We start from the raw sequence: 17,664 nt of genomic DNA on the forward strand, positions 1-17,664 counted from the left end.
GACCCTTGGACTTCCAATATGGTACTATTGTTATTCTCCACCATTACACACCATAGAGTTTATTCAATAAATGGGCCAAGCCCATAAAAGATCCAACAGCTTGTCGGGCCCCAGCCGTGGAATCCTCCTGCCGCGCTGAGAACCTGTAATGCTCCCTGGCCCCTTTTGTTTTTCACCGCATTGCTAGCCTCCCGTAGCGACTCCTTGCACTCGATGCCGAACTGGGTGCGCCACTGTGCTTGCTGGTTTGGAGGAAGAAGATAACCGGTACACCGTTGAACAGATGATGAACGGTGGAGACTCAATCAATGACACCCATTTGTTTTGGGTAAAAGGGAGTCGTTAGATCGTGAACCTACGGTTCGTAATAGATCATGCCTTCATTAGATCTTGGGCGTCGGATCGAGATCTGAGGGCAGTCGTAGCATACCGGTTAAAAACGGATGGTTTAATCTTGGCGGTCCAATGCAGATCAAACAGCTGTCATGTGAAGATACCCATTCGCGGCAGCAACTTTTCAAAAGAGTCCCTCCATTTTTATAAAATAAACCCGACATCCCTAACCGTTGAAAAACCATTGCACTTAAGTCCAAATTCTTCCAAAATAGACCCTGACTTTGTTATAAATAATAGATACAATCCCTTTTAATTCGTATCAAATAAATAAAACCCTGGAAATTGATTTTTGGTATAAAAATAATGCCTATAACTTTGAAAATTCATAACTATCTCATTTTAACTCTGTTTCGATTCGTTCAAGTTGCGTTAGCTTTGTAATAGAATTATCTACACCTTGGTAACTTTATTTTATCATGAAGCAAGTTGGTAAATAATTAATTTGTTTGCCCTATGTTCATTGGATTAACTTCTTTAATTTAAAATTAAAGTAATATTTTCATTTCCTAGTTGTAATTGGAATAAAATATGTTTTCTAATTGAGTTATAACTTGGATTAAAACTAATGTAATGATTTCTTAGGAATATCTTTCTCACATGATTTATAATAATCAACCTAGAACCTAGTTTTCCTATTTAATCACATAACCCATCGGAAAATCGTAACTCGATAACCGTATTTCCGAATTTAGTGATCCTCGTTCCTACGATCTCGTAGCGACGCATAGATTATTATTTCACAATCTATTCTTATGTCTGGTGTGATGTTAATTTTGCCTATACCATGTTTGTCTGTATTGCTATGACTAGCAGCGAGGTTACGAGTCATCTATAGAGCAAGTTGGTACCTGGAATCTCAAGTCCGAGGCAAGTTGTGCCCTTGATCTCTTCTTTTTACCCAGTCATGTTCTGATTAATCATAATGATCTACATAGGTTAATTTTGATGGGACCCAATAGGTTACCCTAGTTTGACTTTTTGTATACCTTGTTTACCACCGAATTTTGGGTAGTACCTGCTATTGCTTTATTTGGTTTTGGGTATAGAGATACACACTGTTCACGATTATATCTTTATTATCAGTTGTCATTGACTGTTCATTTTAAGATCATTATGTTAATTGGAACATGGAGAACCACCCGGGACAACAGTGCTACCACAAGGGTTTAATGGGACGCCCTTGGCTGATTAACTAGGAAAGCTAGTGGATGACTACCTTACCCGAAAGGGGCAAGGGCAGTAGGGGAGTGGTCAGTGTAGGGAGGTCCTTGGTTGATTTTGTTGCGTTGGCGGTCAGGCGAGGGATTCCTGCACTGGAGCTTCCTATAAACTGTAGCGGGTTTTCTGAAGCTAGTGGAACTTTTTAAAGGCATCGTAGTGTTACCCTGCCTCGCCTCCTCGGTAGAGGTGTATGGGATGGGCCGTCTCTTGGCAAATGGGTAACAAGACTTGTGGGTAAAGATGTGCAACCTCTGCAGAGTGTAAAACTGGTATACTAGCCGTGCTCACGGTCATGAGCAGCTCGGACACTCACATGATTAAATTATGGAACTAAATTCAATTTGTCATAAGCATTGCATCACAGGTGATGTTGTTACTTTTGTTCTACTACTTAATTGGGTTGGTATTTACTTATACTTAGTAAATGCTAATAAAAATTTGACCAACTTTAAAAGCAATGCTCAGCTCCAACCATCTCTTTGGTAAGCCTTACACTTCACATGAGCTCCCATCTTTGGCGAGTTCATACACATTATTTCCCACAACTTGTTGAGCTATGAACGTATGTGAGCTCACTCTTGCTGTCTCACACCCCCCACAGGTCAAGAACAGGTACCACAGGATGAGGCGCATGGAGGATGTTGTGTCGTGTTCGTGAGAGGTCTAGGCCGTCGTCACCCAGTCAACTTTGGGTTGCTGGACTGTTGTCTTCATATAATTTAATTATTCATTTATTTTGTACAGAACTCCTTTTATATAGTAAAGATGTGACATTCGATCCTGCGCCATGATTCATCATATGTGTGAGACTTGGTCCCAGCACACCTGGTGATTATGTTCGCGCCCGAGTCTTGGTGCCCCGAAACCCGGGTGTGACAGAAGTGGTATCAGAGGAATGTTGACTGTAGGACGAAACCTAGATAGAACTGGACAACCATTGTCTACTTACCTTTGCTACTCTGATTCTTTCTAAACTCTTCTTAATCTTTCTCATCTATTTCCGCTTTACTCTGATTATTCTTACCTTTTCACTTCTAAAGACAAAAGTGGATTTCACACTTTGAAATCCTGTACCTAAAGTGACTTTCAGGAATAGGAGACCTAATCTTAGGAACAAAAAAACAAAACTATTTTTATAAGTATCTATATGCTTGAATGTTTGTCCTTATGATACTTGTCTGATTTGGATCTTTGGTTAAGTGATAGTTGTGGAGTAATATCCATAAATGCATCTGCACATACATATAAAAATCTTGTTTATAAGATAACTAGACTAGCTAAGAATATTCCCCATCAGAATGTATCTAGCTTAATAGATTCATCTCATCTTCAAAGATGCTATCTTATCCTCATAGATTCACCTTGTCTTAATAAGCATACTTATCCCACCCTAGTGTAACAACCATGATCTAATCGAAATTAATTAGATCCTACTCAGCCTAAGTCATACCAATCTAATTTAGCTCCCATCTGATCTAATATGAGCTAATCTAATTTGAGTTACTTAAACAAGTTAGTGAATACTGGTGAAATAGAGTAGACCCTACTTCTATGGCATGTTTTAACATAAACTGGTGCCTTAGACCCACTAGACCATATACAAACATCCTAACCTACACATGTTTATAAGGTTGCATAATTTATCCAACCTAACATCAAACTAGATCTTGACCTACTTAATGTAGTCTATCCTACTCATAGTTATCTTAACAATACTAGAATCTCAATACAAATCAATCTTTATATATCCTTTTTCTTACTAATCTCGAGGACGAGATTATATTTAAGGGGGTAGGATTTGTAACACCCAAAATTATATTTTGGGATTTATAAAAGATGCTTCAAAAGAATAAGGATTAAGATATCCCTTAATAAGGAATCCTCACCTTTAAAGTTATTTCTCCTAAAATAAATGTGTTCTCTACATAAGGGATGGAATAAAAAGATCATCATAGGAATTAAATTACCCTTTGGTTGAATTATAAATTTAGGATAATTTCTCCAAAGATTTAAATACCTTCTAATCAAGATTTCATTTTTGAAATGGTTTATTCTAACCAAAATAGATAATAAACACTTTTCAGTATATTTTCCTAGAATGAATAAGTATAAGACATTAAACTTTTGATTTAGCTTTTAATTATACTATACATTCAAAATAATATTTCTTTTAAGAATACTAAAGTCTTTTGTGTGTGCACTACGAACTTAGAGCACCAGATAAAATAATTAATATAAGCATATGCAACTAAACATTGCATCCATGCCGAGGTTTTGATTGTACATTTAAATTGGAGTTTGAAACTTAAAACCAAATGTAAATATGAATGAATTTGGAAACTAAAACTAAGAAAACAGAAAAAAAATGAAAAGGAAATGAAAAAAATGGGTAAAGTCTCACATATCTCGTACGCTCAGCCTGCTCTAATATGCCTTGGTCTATATTGGAATCCCATAGTGCCCACGTCCTTTTCTTTGTTTTTTTCTCTTTTCTCTATTGTATAATTTATTCTATAATTATTGACCACTATCTGCATTACGCGGACATGGGAAATGGTGGCATTGTTTGTCCGTTGTCCATCTCCGGTTCGGCAACGACCTTGTTCGCGGGCTGAACAAAATTCGCCGCACTCACCGACGCATGTCACGGGCTTCACGGGATCATGCCCTGCTCGCTCGGGTTGCTGACCCTGGCTCAAAACAGAACTGCGAGATTACCGTAACTGATTAGCGCATATGAAGCCTGGCCCTAGCCATAAAAAGCCACGAACCACGCCCTATTGTCCCAACAGAACGAGGGAGAGGGTCAGCATCATTGCTATGCGAGCAGAGATAGAACTTGAACCACCGTGCCGAGAGTTGAGAGGGTGAAGCTGCTGCGTATAGGAGAGAGATGAAGACTGCTGCTGCAGGAATCGCTGGCCGCCGATACCGATCGGGAGGCCGGGCACACTGACGTCAAGCAAGGTGCGTCGAGTTAGGGGAGTGAAAGGAGTAGCTGTCGCCATGGATGAAGCTTGTCGGGCCCCAGCCGTGGAGTCCTCCTGCCGCGCTGAGAACCCGTAATGCTCCCTGGCCTCTTGTTTTTCGCCGCATTGCTAGCCTCCCGTAGCGACTCCTTGCACTCGATGCCGAACTGGGATGCGCCACTGTGCTTGCTGGTTTGGAGGAAGAAGATAACCGGTACACCGTTGAATAGATGATGAACTGTGGTCAGTGGAGACTCGATCAATGACACCCATTTGTTTTGGGTAAAAGGGAGTAGTTAGATCGTGATCCTACGGTTCGTAATAGATCACACCTTCATTAGATCTTGGGCATCGGATCGAGATCTGAGGGCAGCCGTAGCATACCGGTTCAGAAAACGGATGGTTTAATCTTGGCGGTCCAATGCAGATCAGACGGCTGTCATGTGAAGATACCCCTTCGTGGCACCAACTTTTCAAAAGAGTCCCTGCATTTTTATAAAATAAACCCGCCATCCCTAACCATTGAATAACCATTGCACTTAAGTCCAAATTCTTCCAAAATATACCCTGACTTTGTTATAAATAATAGATGCAGTTCCTTTTAATTCGTATCAAATAAATAAAACCCTGGAAATTGATTTTTGGTATAAAAATAATGCCTATAACTTTGAAAATTCATAACTATCTCATTTAACTCTGTTTCGATCCGTTCAAGTTGCGTTAGCTTCGTAATAGAATTATCTACACCTTGGTAACTTTATTTTATCATGAAGCATGTTTGTAAATAATTAATTTGTTTGCCCTATGTTCATTGGATTAACTTCTTTAATTTAAAATTAAAGTAATATTTTCACTTCCTAGTTGTAATTGGAATAAAATATGTTTTCTAATTGAGTTATAACTTGGATTAAAACTAAAGTAATGATTTATTAGGAATATATTTCTCACATGATTTATAATAATCAACCTAGCACCTAGTTTTCCTATTTAATCACATAAACCATCGGAAAATCGTAACTCGATATCCGTGTTTCCGAATTTAGTGATCCTCGTTCCTACGATCTCGTAGCGATGCATAGATTGTTATTTCGTAGTCTGTTCTTATGTCTGGTGTGATGTTAATTTTGCCTATACCATGTTTGTCTGTATTGCTACGACTAGCAGCGAGGTTATGAGTCATCTATAGAGCAAGTTGGTACCTGGAATCTCAAGTCCCAGGCAAGTTGTGCCCTTGATCACTTCTTTTTACCCAGTCATGTTCTGATTAATCATAATGATCTACATAGGTTAATTTTGATGGGACCCAATAGGTTACCCTAGTTTGACTATCTGTATACCTTGTTTACCACCGAATTTTGGGTAGTACCTGCTATTGCTTTATGTGGTTTTGGGTATAGAGATACACACTGTTCATGATTATATCTTTATTTTCAGTTGTTATTTATTGTTCATGTTAAGATCATTATGTTAATTGGAACATGGAGAACCACTCGAGAAAACAGTGCTACCACAAGGGTTTAATGGGACGCCCTTGGCTGATTAACTAGGAAAGCTAGTGGATGACTACCTTACCCGAAAGGGGCAAGGGCAGTAGGTGAGTGGTCAGTGTAGGGAGGTCCTTGGTTGATTTTGCTGCGATGGCGGTCAGGCGAGGGATTCCTGCACTGGAGCTTCCTATAAACTGTAGCGGGTTTTCTGAAGCTAGTGGAACTTTGTAAAGGCCTCGTAGTGTTACCCTGCCTCGCCTCCTCGGTAGAGGTGTATGGGATTGGCCGTCTCTTGGCAAATGGGTAACATGACTTGTGGGTAAAGATGTGCAACCTCTGCAGAGTGTAAAACTGGTATACTAGCCATGCTCATGGTCATGAGTGGCTCAGACACTCACATGATTAAATTATGGAACTAATTTCAATTTGTCATATTCATTGCATTACAGGTGATGTTGTTACTTTTGTTCTACTACTTAATTGGGTTGGTATTTACTTATACTTAGTAACTGCTAATAAAATTTTGACCAACTTTAAAAGCAATGCTCAGCTCTAACCATCCTCTTTGGTAAGCCTTACACTTCACATGAGCTCCCATCTTTGGCGAGTTCATACACATTATTCCCCACAACTTGTTAAGCTATGAACGTATGTGAGCTCACTCTTGTTGTCTCACACCCCCCACATGTCAAGAACAGGTACCACAAGATGAGGCGCATGTAGGATGTCGTGTTGTGTTCGTGAGAGGTCTAGGTCGTCGTCTCCCAGTCAACTTTGGGTTGCTGCCGTTGTCTCCTTATAATGTAATTATTCATTTATTTTGTACATAACTCCTATTATATAGTAAAGATGTGACATTCGATCCTGTGCCATGATTCATCATATGTGTGAGACTTGGTCCCAGCACACCTGGTGATTATGTTTGCGCCCGGGTCTTGGTGCCCCGAAACCCGGGTGTGACAGGAGGCTCACCCTCTGCAGCCGGGTTGGTGTTTCCTTGACTCCGAGACTATTGGGTTTAGGGCTGACGACACCACCGAGGCCGCAACTATGAAGACCCTGATGACCTTCTGTGGATACCATCCCTTGGAGATGGTAATGCACCCACTGGGACTCTTCCCCGCTGAGAAGAGGGATGACCCCATGTGGTGCAACCGAGTGAGCCACATGAAGGACGTGTGGGATATGCATCTTGACAAAATTGGGAGGATCACCGTTCAGTGTATGAGCGCACTGTACCGCCTACAGGCCCTGCAGAACAACGCCATGGCACACCTCACTAATCTTGCTCAGACCACTAAGATCACCCTCGATAGTTGAGAGGACTTCGTGGTCGACTTGTCTTCAGAATTGGTGGAGAAGGACCTACAGATGAAATAGTTAAGCCAGCGCATTGCGACCTTAGAGCAGCAAGTGAAAATCTAGGATAATACTATTGATATCCTGGAAATCCAGCTCCACGATGTGCAGGAGGAACTTGAGGAAGCCAATGACCACCTGGAGATGCACCACCAGGACATGGAGGCAAACGAGGCAGAAAGCGAGGGAGAGGAGGCTCCCGAGGAATTAGAGCCAGCTCCCGGTCAAAATGCGACTCCCTCCGGGATGCCCCCTTCACCCGCATCCAGCGTTACCTCTACCACTTAGGATTATGGGTTAGTTTGAAATATTAGAAGGACAAGAACCCACACAAGCTTAGTTTGGTATCAGATTTTGGACTAGGCTTATGGGTGCATTCCCCTAAAATGTTGTATCCTAGGAAAAACTTTTATGAGCAAGGAAATGAATGCAGTCATGTTATCCTCGATTGATTTAATATTGTGTTATGACATTTTTCCGTATGATATAAAGAATATTGTTCGGAATCATGGATCGAGGTAACAATGGCAAAAAAATCTATTTTCAGATGGCAGCTAGGCAGCATCGCGGGCAGAACGAGCAAGTTCCCCCACCACCTCCTCCAGCTCCCACGGTGCAGGAGCTAATGGCTCAGCAGAATGAGATTCTGCGGCAGCTATTGCAGCGCCAACCCCACCCTCACCGGCCGTGGAAACCTATCAAGAGTTCCTAAGCACGTAGCCACCCTTGTTCACCAAGGCAGAGGATCCGTTAGACGCCGACGTGTGGCTAAGGGTTGTGGAGTCCAAGTTCCCACTCCTCACAGAAGCTTGCCCCGGCGACACGAAGACCTGTTTTGCCGCACAACAGCTTCACGTACCTGCTAGGACATGGTGGGACCATTTTCGCGCCATGTTACTAGCTGACCATGAGGTGACATGGGAGGAGTCCAAGACGGCTTTCAGGGGACACCATATTCCAGTAGGGATTTTGGACCGCAAGCTCAACGAGTTCTTGGCTTTGACTCAGGGAACCCGCACTATGCTACAGTATGCCCAGGCCTTCAACGACCTGTGCTAGTATGCGTGTTATCATGCAGATTCGGACAAAAAGAAGAGTGATCGTTTCCGCAGGGGACTCAACACCAAGCTTCGTGAGCGCCTCAACACTGTTCATGCTGACAGCTTCAATGAACTGATCAACCTTGCCATATCACAGGAAGACTGTATTGTAGCTCACCGGGCAGAGAAGAAGAGGAAGGCACCAATGTCAGGACCCTCTGCTCCACCTTAGAGATTCCGGATTGTCTCCAACAGTCAGAGCAGACGATTCCAACACCAACCAAGAAGATGGGTTATCAGGCCACCTCAGTAGCAACAGCAAGCACCCAACCGTTTCCCCGCTCCCGCTCCAAGGAACAATCAACTTCAGCAGCAGCAGCAGTTCCACCAAGGGAGTGGAAACAAATGCTTCACATGTGGTAATGCAGGGCATTATGCCAAGAATTGCGCACGGAATCAGCCAAGGTAGATGCCATCACCCAACCAAGACAGAGGAAGGAAGCAAAAAGTGCAAGTTAGGCAAGGGAAGCTCAACTTCACTACTCTAGAGGAGCTACCTGAAGGAGCGCCCGTCATGATTGGTACTTTTTCCGTTTTTAATCAACCTACATTGATTCTGTTTGACTCGAGTGCATCACATAACTTCATTAGTTTGAAGTTAAGTGTCAAATGTCAATTGCCTTTCTATCATACCCAAGGGTCCTTCATGATCGCAACGCCGGGAGGCAAGATAGCGACCAACCAATTAAATTGAAATGTGCCTATTCAGCTGGGAAGAAAAATTGTCAAAACACCCTCCTCATTCCGGGGATGAATAATGTGGATATTATTGTGGGAGCCAACTGGATGAACCAACACCAAGTGGTGCTAGATGTCGCCAACCACATCGTTGAAGTCCATTCCCCCACCTGTGGAAAGTTCACCTTATATTTTCCCAGCCAAGAAACCACTCGGTCATGTGCTTTTTCTATGATAGAGGTACCCTTGAAGAAAATTCCAGTGGTCTGTGAGTATGCAGATGTTTTTCCTGATGAGTTGCCAGGAATGCCGCCAGATCGGGATATCGAATTTGCTATCGAGTTGCAACCGAGAACGACACCTATTTCCAAGAGGCCCTACCGGATGCCACCCGCCGAGCTAGCAGAATTGAAGAAACAACTGCAAGAACTGCTGGACAAAGGTTTCATCCGCCTAATTACTTCACCTTCGAGATGTCCGACCTTGTTCGTGAAGAAGGATGAAAGCTTAAGATTGTGTATAGATTACTGCCCACTTAATGCGGTGACTATCAAAAACAAGTATCTTTTGCCTCGTATTGATGTTCTTTTTGACCAATTGGTCGGAGCCAAGGTGTTTTCCAAAATTGATCTTCGCTCCGGCTATCATCAGATCAAGATTAGAGCAAGTGATATTCCAAAGACTGCCTTCTCAACCAGATATGGGGTGTATGAATATCTGGTGATGTCTTTCGCGCTAACAAATGCGCCAACATACTTCATGTACCTGATGAATTCAGTCTTCATGCCTGAATTAGACAAATTCGTGGTGGTCTTCATTGATGATATTCTGGTGTACTCGAAGAATGAAGCAGAGCACGCTAAACACTTGCGCACAGTACTCCAACATCTGAGGGAGCACCGCCTTTATGCCAAATTGTCCAATTGTGATTTTTGGCTGAAGGAAATCAAATTCTTGGGTCACACTATCTCTGAGGGAGGAATAGTTGTTGATCCAGTTAAAGTGCAAGAGGTGATGAATTGAAGCTGCCAACAACTGTTCGTCGGATTTGGAGTTTTCTAGGATTGGCCGGTTATTATCGACGATTTATTCTAGATTTCTCTCAAATTGCAAAGCCTATGATAGAATTGTTGAAGAAGGGAGCAAAATTCGAGTGGAGTCAGAAATGTGAAGATGCCTTCCACACCTTGAGGCAACATCTGACCACAGCACCTGTGTTAGTGCAGCCTGACAACAACAAGTTGTTTGATGTGTATTGTGATGCCTCTGGCACCAGACTAGGTTGTGTTTTAATGCAAGACAAGCGAATCATTGCCTACGTGTCAAGAGCACTCAGAAATAGGAATTTTTGAATTTGAATTGAATTTGGAGGAAGAACTCTGAAATAAAAAAAGATCAAACCTATCAGCCTACCTGGGCCAAATTTTATCCGTTCCCGGCCCATCGGCCGTTTCCACTCCTGCGTGGCCTAGTACTACGTGCACGCCCTAGGCACTATGGGTGGGACCCACGCGTCATGCCCTCAGCTCACGCTGCTCCGTGGGCTGCCTATGGGACCAGGATGTAAGAAGCTCCCTCTTTGCTGGTGTTGGTCAATCCAATCTACTGGGCGCGGAGACTCCCCAACCGATTCCCATCCAACCTTCCGTGATCTTCTCCAACGATCTCCGGAGGTGGTTGCGGGAGCTGGGGAAAACTGGGTCAGAATCCTGTCGCGCTCGGGCCTATAAATCCATGGTCGTGACCCCTTGAAACCAAACCAGATCACCATGGTGAGCATCGAAGAACTGAGGATGTGCCACCATCGTCATGCTCCAGGCTGTGGGGTGCTCGACATTCTCTGGGGAGGGCTGAGTGCTTCGACGCCTTCCTGGGGTGTTCCCTGGGACACACGGTCGGGGTCCGCGACGTCACGGTGGCAGGTTTGCAGAACCTCACCGGCGGTGATGAAGGGTCACCGTCGTCCGGCGTCTGTAGTGTCGTTGTGTGGACATACGATCGTCTGTGGTCTTCACAAGTTCACCTCGATGGTCCTCGTCGACATCCCATGCAAGAACGATGGCTAGGTTGACCGAAATCGCTCGTTAGGGTGTAATTGCCGCCGTATGGCCGCTGGTCACCATGGGCAGTGTTCTGTGACGCGTATGTACCGGTAGGGAACCCCTCCTTCAGTTCCTCTATATCTAATCTACGTATAGCATTCATCGGATTGGTGTTCAGGGCGCTTGTGCGAGGAACAGGCGCGCTGGCCATGGCTGCCGCCGCGCCGGTACTGTATGCGGTCGGGGCCAAGCGCCAGGTGGTTGGGAAGAAGAACGTCAGCCATCTGATTACGGATGGGTGGCTCGGATCGGATCTAGCCATAGGACTGACCAGCGCCGTTCGATTCAGATCCGACGGGAATGAGTTGAGCTGGGTATTTTAAAATCCTAGGCGTCCATTAGAAATCCAATGGCTCCAAGTGTATACCGGTTCATTTAAATTATAGGACTGATCTGGGCCGTCCAGATCAGATTGGGTGGCTGGGAAATGTTCATACCCCTTCGCTTGGCATTCTTTCTTATGAGCCCCTGCCCTTTGCCACAAATAACCCTCCGCCCTCGACTATAGAGAAACCCTTACAAACGGGGCCCTGGAAATAATAAAAATAACCCCGAGCTCTCTGGTATTTGCGTCCACAGTCCATAAATCCCAGAAATATATAAAATAAGTGTTAAAAATACTTAGAAACTTGTTTATTCCATAACTTATTCATTTTAACTCCGATTTGATCCATTCAAGTTGCATTAGCTTCGCAATAAAATTGCATGCACAGTGTTAGCCTTAATTATATCATATCATATACTTTTATATTAGTCATTTATTTATCCTATATTTAGTAAATTTACCTCACTAACCAAAGATTACTATGTCTATGTTTATAATGGGAGCTAGAGTATGTTTTCTAATCAAGTATAATTTGATCAAGAGAAAGTTAGTTAATTATTTCGATTATCTTTCTCACATGATTTATAAACGACCTAGAATTGAGTTTTCCTGTTTAATCACATAAGACTTCAGAAAATCATAATTAAATAACTGTAACACCGATTACAGTGCTTCTCAATCCCATGATCTCGTAGCAACGCGTAGATTAATATTACACAATTTATTCTTATGTTTGGTGTGATGTTAATTTTGCCTATACACTGTTTGTCTGTATTGCTACGACTAGCGTGACGACACGTGTCACACGAAGAGCAAGTTGGTACCTGGAATCTCATGTCCCAGGCAAGTTGTGCCCTTGATCACTTCTTTTTACCCACTCATGTTCTAATTAATCATAATGATCTGCATGGTTAATTTTGATGGGACCCAATAGGTTACCCTAGTTTGATTATCTTTATACCTTGTTTACCACTGAACTTTTTGGGTAGTACTTGCTAGTGCTTTATGTGGTTTTGGGTATGAAGATACGTTATTCATGATCACACTTTTATTATCCATTTATTATTACTGTTCATGATAAGATCATTATGTTAATTGGAACATGGAGCGACCACCCGGGAAAACAGTGCTACCACAAGGGTTTAATGGGACGCCCTTGGCTGATTAATTAGGAAAGCTAGTGGAAGACTACCTTACCCGAAAGGGGCAAGGGCAGTAGGGGAGTGGTCAGTGTAGGGAGGTCCTTGGGATGATTTTGCTGCGATGGTGATCATGCGAGGGATCCCTGCATTGGAGCTTCCTATAAACTGTAGCGGGTTTTCTGAAGCTAGTGGAACTTTGTAAAGGCCTCGTAGTGTTACCCTGCCTCGCCTCCTCGGTGCTGTGTATGGGAAGTCGCGATCCCTTGGCATATGGGTAACATGACTTGTGGGTAAAGATGTGCAACCTCTGCAGAGTGTAAAACTGGTATACTAGCCATGCTCACGGTCATGAGCAGCTCGGACCCTCACATGATTAATTTATGGAACTAAATTCAATTTGTCATATGCATTGCATTGCAGGTGAGGTTGTTACTTTTGTTCTACTATTTAATTGGGTTGGTATTTACTTGTACTTAGTAACTGCTAATAAAATTTTGACCAACTTTAAAAGCAATGGTCAGCTCTAACCATCCTCTTTGGTAAGCCTTACACTTCACGTGAGCTCCCATCTTTGGCGAGTTCATGCACATTATTCCCCACAACTTGTTGAGCGATGAACGTATGTGAGCTCACTCTTGCTGTCTCACCCCCCACAGGTCAAGAACAGGTACCACAGGATGAGGCGCATGGAGGATGCTGCGATGTGTTCACGAGAGGTCTAGGCCGTCGTCTCCCAGTCAACTTTGGGTTGTTGGACCGTTGTCTCCTTATAATGTAATTATTTATTTTGTATAGAACTCCTATTATATAGTAACGATGTGACATTCAATCCTGTGCCATGATTCATCATATGTGTGAGACTTGGTCCTAGCACACCTGGTGATTATGTTCGCGCCCGGGTCTTGGTGCCCCTGAAATCCGGGTGTGACAGAAGTGGTATCAAAGGAATGTTGACTGTAGGACGAAACCTAGATAGAACTGGACAACCAATACTTACTTACCTTTGCTACTCTGATTCTTTCTAAACTTTCCTTTATCTTTTCTCATCCACTGCTGCTTTACTCTGATTACTCTTACCTTTCACTCTAAAGACAAAAGTGGATTTCACACTTCGAAATCTTGTACCTAAAGTGACTTTTAGGAATAGGAGACCTACACTTAGGAACAAAATCAAAACTATTTTTGTCAATATTTGTATGCTTGAATGTTTGTTCTTGTGATACAAGTCAGATTTGGATTTTTGATTGAGTATGATGAGTTGTGGAGTAATGTCCACAATTGCATCTACATATACACCTAGACATAAGGGAAAATATTTACAAAATAGACAACACAGAATCTCTACTACTCCATAAGTCTTTAAGGAGGGCATCCACCGTGCGGCCGTGCCCCCGCTCCCGCGATCCTCGCCCCATCCCGCATCTCCCCTTCCTTCGTTGTCGCGATGCTCTGCCCCAGCTCGCGTATGCCGCCGCGTCACCCCCGCCTCCCCACGCTCAGCCCCTCCGCCCCCCTGCCCGTGCGTCCCCTCCCCCTCCCTTGCAGCCCCTGCCCCCTCACGCTAGCCTCCGCTGCCCACCCCCACCGAAAATCCCATCCCGCCTTGCCCATCCCCGCAAGGTACGCGACCCCCGTCCACTCTTCCTCTGCCCCCATCACCCACAATCCCAGTTGTCATCTCTACTGAATCTCGTCGCGGATTTATAGATCAAGCAAGGAGATATGCAGATCGACCGGTTGGTGAAGGATCCGGGCGATGGCAGACTGGGCGTGGCCTGCAGCGGAGACGGGGAGGTGCTCCTTCACTGCTGTGCGGATGAGCGCTCCCCCTCGCATGGTAAACCCTAACCGACTCACACACCTCTTCTCTCACCCCGCGTGGTGGCCCGTCGTCCCCTTCCCACCCTCCTCCCCCGCCTGCCGGCGTCCCATTCTTCTCCCCGTGTGGCGGCCCGCGCCCGCACGAGATCTAGACTGACGCCGAGGGCACCTGACCACCAGCAAGCATGAGGCAGAGGAGGAGCATGGCGGCGCCACTACACTCTAATCCGCTGGCTACCCTGTCAGGAGAGAGAGGGGGGAGAGAAGGCACCATTCGTGGGATGTGTTCGCTGAGATGTGTTCCCTGGCCGCAATTCGTGGGATGTCCCACCCGCACCGGGCGCTGGCCGAGCACCACGACGCCAGGTCCAGGGCCTCCACCACCACCACATCGTCCTCGTCCTCCTCCGCCCGCCGCGACGACGACCCCGACCCGCCGCCGAGGTCGCTCAAGGACCCGCCCTACACGCTGGTCCCCAAGATCTTCGACTGGGACGAGCAGCGCGCCGCCTAGCACTGCCGCCACCTGGAGACGCCGCCCTTCCTCAACGACATCAAGCCACGGGTGCTGCTCGTCACGGGGTCCTCGCCCAAGCCCTGCGAGAACCCCGTCGGGGACCACTACCTCCTCAAGTCCATCAAGAACAAGATGGACTACTGCCGCGTCCACGACATCGAGGTCTTCTACAACATGGCGCTGCTCGACGCCGAGATGGCAGGCTTCTGGGCCAAGCTCCCGTGCGGGCGCTGCTCCTCACGCACCCGGAGGTCGAGTTCCTCTGGTCGATGGACTCTGATGCCATGTTCACCGACATGGCATTCGAGCTCCCGTGGGAGCGCTACGGGCCGTAGAACCTCATCATGCACGGCTGGGACGAGATGGTCTACGACGACAAGAATTGGATCGGGCTCAACACCGGCAGCTTCTTGCTGCGCAACTGCTAGTGGTCGCTTGACAAGCTGGATACCTGGGCGCCAATGGGGCCAAAGGGCCCTGTCCGCATTGAAGCCGGCAAGGTGCTGACCAAGTCCTTGAAGGATCGGCAAGTATTCGAGGCCGACGATCAGTCGGCCATGGTGTACATCCTCGCGACGCAGCGCGAGAAATGGGGTGATAAGGTTTACCTTCAGAATGGGTACTACCTCCATGGCTACTGGGGGATCTTGGTCGACAGGTACGAGTAGATGCTTGAGAATTACAAGCCAGGGCTCGGCGATCACCGGTGGCCACTCGTCACACACTTTGTCGGGTGCAAGCCGTGTGGCAAATTTGGAGACTACCCTGTCGAGCGATGCCTCAAGAATATGGAGCGTGCATTCAATTTTGGGGATAACCAGATCTTGCAGATGTATGGGTTCACACACAAGTCACTAGCAAGCAGGAGAGTGAAGAGGATCAGGAACGAGACCAGCAACCCACTTGAGACAAAGGATCTCAGCGAACACATCCCACGAATTATAGAGGAATTGCCACCAGCTTGGATTTTTTAGATTCTTCTATTCATCTTTTTGTCGTAGCTAATTGATTCATAAATTTTAGGAACCTTCGAGAAATGGATTGTAGTGGGGTCTGATAGACGATTTAGTCAAATCAGCATCAGATAAAGGACCAATATTGTTACTGACTGGTAGATTTGATGGATATCTCTGGAAAGAGGGATAAACCAAGTTACTTCCTGGATCATGATTCCCAGGAGGTTGATGCTGACCATATGGAGGCCGATGAGATGAATAGGATAGACCAACACCACCAGAATACTCTGGCCATCTGTTAGGATGAGGTACTGGAGCATTCTCAACAGGAATGGTAGAAGGCTGCTGGTTAGAAGGAACTGCTGGTGGGAGAGTATGATGATGGAAATCGAATGGTCTTGGATGAGACACATCTTGTGGAGGGTAGCTTCTCATCTGGTTCTGCAAGAATTCATTTTTTGGTGCAACAACTTTATGGTGGAACTGCATTTGAGGGAATTCTGATGTTGGAAATGATGGTTGTCCTGGTAGCTGTATCATATTTGAGGATGACAGGTGTTCAGGAGGACTCAAACTCTAAGGATGAGACTGGAGACGTTTAGATGTCATGGAACTCTTGGTAGCTTCTACAGACACATATGGGACACCTGCAGCAGGTTGGTTCGTAAGAATTGGGCCACCTGCTGATGAAGACACATTTAAGTATGATAGAGACTCAGATGGGGGGCATGGCATTTGCATCAAATGTGGGGAGACGGTGCCTCATCAATGACGAGTAGGTTGATTCTCTGCTAGCGGCACCATTGCTCACCACAACTGGTTTGCTTGAGCAACTTAATGTCACTCTCAAGAAGACCCCCCCTTCGACTGACACCCTGAAGCACCACACAAGCTTTAGAAAGTCGGAATTGTACTCTGTATACATAAATTACTATGATATTATATGTTCCTGTAATTCTATGTTGATTCTTTAGAAACAATATATATAATATTGTAATGTGTGTTCGACATCAATTTATTTTATTTGAGTTGACGTATTTATAATAATATTATATATTTATATTGTTAATATAATATTAGTGTTACGGTGATATTTTGTCACACAGATTTTACATATCATATTAATGTTTGTTATTTCATATCTATGTTTTACACTATTTTTTAGCTTTCATGGCAAGTATGAATAATTGAAAGATTAACATAGGCCTGATTGGATGTCGTCGCAACGCACGGGCACCTACCTAGTATCCCTATTAAAAATAGATCTACTAAACTAGATATATTTATAAGATAAACTAGATTATCCTCCAATAAAGTGTATCTATAGATCCATCTTATCTTAAAGAATTCTCTCTTATCTCAATAGATTCATCTTATCTTATCTTATCCTAACCACTTTTGCTTATCCCATCCTAGTGTAACAACCATGATCTAGTCCAAAATAAATTAAGTAGATATTATCTGGTCTAATCTAGTTATATCCAATCTAATCTCAACCCTACCTAATCTAAAGGGAGTTACTTAAAAAAGTTGGATAATGCTGGTGGCATAAATTAGACCCTACTCCTGTAAACACGATTAACCTAAACCG

At 44.5% G+C, this 17,664-nt stretch overlaps 1 pseudogene; it reads left to right on the forward strand.

The window, feature by feature from the left end:
• Positions 1-14,922: 14,922 nt before the first annotated feature.
• Positions 14,923-16,091, forward strand: LOC103631053 (probable xyloglucan 6-xylosyltransferase 1; annotated as a pseudogene).
• Positions 16,092-17,664: the final 1,573 nt, after the last annotated feature.

Source organism: Zea mays, chromosome 6, assembly GCF_902167145.1.
Source record: "Zea mays cultivar B73 chromosome 6, Zm-B73-REFERENCE-NAM-5.0, whole genome shotgun sequence".
NCBI lineage: Eukaryota > Viridiplantae > Streptophyta > Magnoliopsida > Poales > Poaceae > Zea > Zea mays.